Below are 5,084 nucleotides of genomic sequence, written 5' to 3'. Positions count from 1 at the left end.
ACCCAGGCGTGGTAGCGTGCGCCTGTAGTTCCAGCTACTTGGAAGGCTGAGGCGGAAGGATCGCCGGAGCCCAGCAGGTCGAGGCTGCGGTGGCCGGGAGCGGCAACTGCACTCCCGTCTGGGCGACAGAGTGAGACTCCAACTCAAAAAAAAAATAAATAAATAAATAAATAAATAAAAGTAAAAAATATAATTGATTATATTTTTAAAAGTGTTTTACATTTTTAACTATTTTTGATATTACTCTTTAGTAATGTTGTACACATACAATTTGGTATGGGGGTCCCTGTCTTGTTTGCAATTGAGACTTGATTTGTAACCTGGAATTTGTAAATGCTCCATATGTGCTTGAGAAAAGTATGTTATTTTGTTGTTAGGTTAAATATATTAAATCTGTTGTTCAAAACAAACACACACAGAACTACTTGGAGGCTTCACAGGACACAACTTCGAGAAAGTACAAACTGAGGGCAGGGAGACCAGTCGGGGTGGGGGAGAGAAGTAGAAGCCATCTCAGAGGGAGAATGATAGAATGTGGAGGGGTGGGGGAGGGGTGTGAGTGAAGGACCACTCTGGATTGGAGTGTGTTTTAGGCCCATTGTGGGATACACCAAGGAGAGATGTCCAGAAGGCAGACGTGCATGTAGAAGAGGCCCGGGCTGGAGTTGTGGATCTAAACCTCATCAAGCTGATGGCTAAAGTCACGGGCAAGGACAAAATCACTTAGGGGAATGTGGTGAGAAGAGGACCAGAAATTGTGGTCTAAGCTATTCTTGAAATTGTAATTCAGGCATCTTTGGGAACCTGCTCTATTAATACACATATGACTGTATCTTGCCTTTATGAGGGTTTAGCAGTGACCTAAGAGGTATGACTAAGTACAACCTGCCTGCCCGCTGTCAGCCCAATCCAAGATGTCTGTCCTTTTCCTGTCATCATCATGTCCACCAGGCATCCCTTTTTGTCCTAGGCATTGCTCAGTGTTCCAGGCCCCTTCTGTTTTGGGTTTTTTTTTTTTTTTTTTTTTTTGTGGAGACAAAGTATCCCTAAGCTGTCCAGCTGGTTTTGAACTTATAGTCTCAGGCAATGCACTCACCTTGGCCTCCCAAAGTGCTGGGATTACAGGCTGAGCCACCGAGGCCCCCCCCCTTTTTTTGTTTTGAGTTGGAGTTTCACTCCGTCACCCAGACTGGAGTGCAGTGGCCGCTCCCGGCCACCACAGCCTCAACCCACTGGGCTCCAGCGATCCTTCCACCTCAGCCTTCCGAATAACCAGAATTACAGGTGCGCGCTACCACGCCCGACTAATTTTTGATTTATTGTAGAGATGAGGTCTCACCAAGCTGCCCAGGCAGGTCTCGAACCCACAGGCTTAACCCCAGCCGAGCCCAGAGCCGGTTAGTCAGAGGAAAGTGCAGGGGGCAGGTGGCACCACACACAACCCTGACCTACTTAACTGCTTTGCCTGCCACCTGTCCTGTCCCAGGATCAAGTCACTCCTTTCTGGCATACAGGTCTCAACTGGCTGGATTTCTGGGCCACTCACTGGGTCCAGTGCCACCTCTACCCAAATGATGGGCTGGTAGGGCTGTGATATTGCTGCTGGGTGGTGAGGAGGTCACACACAGGAGGGGCTGTGGTTAGACATCGGAAAAGACTGCTGGTTTCACCTAGGAGGGGTGACATGAGAGTTCAGTGTCCCAGGAGGTTTGGGATCCCTGGGGATGTGAAAAGAGCAGTCTCAGGAGAGAGGGGAAGAAAGGGAGACGACAGGGAGAGACTCATATGGACCTGGTGTTTTGCAGTTTACAGATTATTTTTCCATCCTTTAACCCTTCAGCCTCCGTTTCCCAGAGTGAAATGAGCTTAGCAGCAGCCCACGTCGTACTGTATAGGGCAATTGAGAGATCAGACGAAACCGCGTGAGACAGTGAGCGCAAAGTGGCTGGGAAAGTCCTCACCGTTACTCACGTGAGCAGTTTCACGACCCCGTGCAGTAGGGAGGGCAAACGTCACTACCCTTGCTCTACAGATGCGTGGCTCCGGCGGGGAAAGTGCCTGGTTCAAGGTCACCGGACACGGGGCAGTGGGGACGGCCTGACATGCAGTATGTTCACCCACTCGCGGGGACTTCGATGCGCAGTGTGGGTCGTGCTCCCGCCAGAGGGCGCACGGGCTGGGTGATGTCGCCCTCCTCACTCTTGGTCACCCCTCTCCCCGCATCCGGCTTCTAGGTTCTGCTGCTACGCAGGAGGGTTAGGGACCCAAGTGGTGGTTCACATTAGAAATGTTGGGAGTACCAACTCAAAAAAAAAAAAGAAAAAAGAAATGTTGGGAGTAGAGGAAGTGAGGCTTGGCTCTGGAATGAAGGTGGGGGTGGGGGTGGGGGGAAGAGCAGCGAATCACCTAGATGAGGGAGGACCGTGCTGAAGCTCATCCTAGTGAGGCCATGCAAATCTTGGGACTTCTCTTGCATCCAGGATCTCCAGCACGGCACCCTTACTTTAATTACACCTATGCATATATTGTCATAAGAGGATGTCACTAGTCCAGGGTCACTCAGCCCACATGTGGCAAGCCTAAGAAGGAATACCAGGCTCTGAATCTACACAGGGTGCCACAAAGGAGCTAGAATGCCAACTTGCTCATGACAGGGTGCACCAGGACTGCCACGGCTGTGGAGGGCTTCAGTGGGCACAGAGCACCTGCACAGGAAGCCAGATCTCTGAGATGGGCTGGAGGAACCCAACCAGGGCACAGGCCATTGATGAGCTGGGGGAGACTTGGGGTCTGCCCATCACCACACTCAGTGCCAACCTGACTCAGGAGCCAGATGGGCCCGAAGGGCCTGGGCAAACACCGCCAACCTGGCCTCCACTGCTGGCTGACCTGCAGACAGCCACTCTTCCTGTGTGTATGAAGATTGGTTTCAGGGGTGGCCTGCTGGCCAGACAACAGGGCTATTTCTTTAAAATGACTGTATTTCTCTGCTTACAACCATCTGGAATTGCTATCATACTTTACTTCTGAGCATGATTTGGTTTGGGGTTTTCCAGAAATCGGGGTTTTCCTGTCTCCCATCCCCCTCCCAATGCTGCCTCCACCAGGTCCTTTCCATAATCACCTCAAAGAATAGATATCTAGATATATTCCAATTCATAGGTTACACTTGAGACATCGTTTCTATTTTCCAGAATGGCTGCTGATTTTACTGGGACACTGAGCTTTGCAAAAGAGTGTTTACAGCCCCAAATTGTACCATGAAAGATTAGACAAGAGGGCAACCCCCTCAGGTCACTTCCCACCGTGGGAGTTTTTCTGTCTTCACCATAAATCCTTTTTAAAATTTTTTCAGCTGGAGTCTCACACTGTCGCCCAGGCAGGAGTGCAGTGGCACGTTTACAGCCACCGCAGCCTCGACCTGCTGGGCTCAGGTGATCCTTCAGCCTCAGCCTATAGTTGCTAGAACTATAGGGACACACCACCACACCCGGCCAATTGTTTTTGGTTTCTTATAGGAATGAGGTCTTGCCAAGTTGCCTGGGTTGGTCTTGAACCCGTGAGCTCAGGCAATCCTCTAACCTTGGCCTCCCAAAGTGCTGGGATTATAAGCGCGGGCCACCGTGCCCAGCCAATAAATCCTTCAAAAAAAAAAAAGACAAGAACATTTCTGTGTTGTAGTGGCAGCCTCCCCAAGGGCTGAAGAGACTGTTTTGAACAGAAAAGTCACACAGAAGGTGATTATCAGCAGCAAATCAGGACAGGCAAGGGACATTTTGCAGATTCTCTTACTCAGCCCTCACTACCTTAAATAAGGAAGCAAAGTGCCAGGAGGACAGTGGGGAGGACCTCTAGAGGTGGCCTCTGCCCCACAATGGTGGTGTTGCCTACGGAGAGCCCACTTGTGGTCAGTAGTCATCATTGCAGCTGGGCAGGCAGGAGAACTAGCCGCTTTTTTTTTTGGAGTCTCACTCTGTCGCCCAGACTGGAGTGCAGCGGCCGCTCCCGGCCACCGCAGCCTCAACCTGCTGGGCTCCGGTGATCCTTCCGTCTCAGCCTTCCGAGTAGCTGGAACTACAGACACGGGCTACCATGCCCGGCTAATTTTTTTTTATTTATTGTAGAGATGAGGTCTCGCCAAGTTGCCCAGGCGGGTCTCAAACCCGTGGGCTCAGGCAATCCACTCACGTCAGCCTCCCAAGGCACGGGATTACAGGCTGAGCCACCGAGCGCGGCTCGAGCTGCTGCTTTTCCTAACTCTTCCACCCCTCGTTTACAGGGTAAAGAAATGGAAGACTGGGTAATGAAGGAGACTGCCATATTTTCGCATTTACATTTCCAAACTTGGAGGGGGGATATTCTAGCAGTTTTCTTCAACATCAAAGCATAGAAAGGGAGAAAGTGACAATTTAAGTGGAGAACACGACTATCCTGTTTTTTTCTCCTTCAAATTGTGCTGGGGTTGAAAGGAACCTACTTAATACCTCATCTCTATCCCATGGCACGGTCAATGAGTACCACCACATAGCTGGACTCAGGCATTTTAAAGACTGGAGACAAGTTCTACCCTGGGGCACACAGAGGTGGTGAAGCAAACATTCGGGTATAACAGCCTGAAAAGCTCAAACAATGAGTAAAAAGTAGACTAGCTTCAAGAACTTAACAGTCTGATAGCTGGAGTAAGATGAGTATGATAGTGGTGGGGCACAATGGTTCACACCTATAATCCCAACATTTTGGGAGGCCAAGGTGAGAGGATTGTCTGAGTCCACAGGTTCGAGACCAGCCTGGACAACTTGGCACGACCTAATCTCCACAATAAATTTTAAAAAAATTAGCCAGGCATGGTAGCGCGGCTGCACTGCACTCCAGACTGGGCGACAGAGTGAGACTCCAACTCAAAAAAAAAAAAAAAAAAAGGCAACCCCTTCCAGTCCCCTCCCACTATGGGAACTTTTCTGTCCTCTCAATAAATCCTGCTTAAAAAAAAAAAAGGCCGGGCTCGGTGTCTCAACCTGTAATCCCACGCCTTTGGGAGGCTGAGGTGAGTGGATTGCCTGAGCCCGTGGGTTCGAGACCCGCCT

This window comes from Carlito syrichta, unplaced genomic scaffold (assembly GCF_000164805.1).
Source record: "Carlito syrichta isolate Samal-C Ts95f unplaced genomic scaffold, Tarsius_syrichta-2.0.1 Scaffold311474, whole genome shotgun sequence".
Taxonomy (NCBI): domain Eukaryota; kingdom Metazoa; phylum Chordata; class Mammalia; order Primates; family Tarsiidae; genus Carlito; species Carlito syrichta.
Note: the sequence above shows the minus strand (reverse complement) of the source record.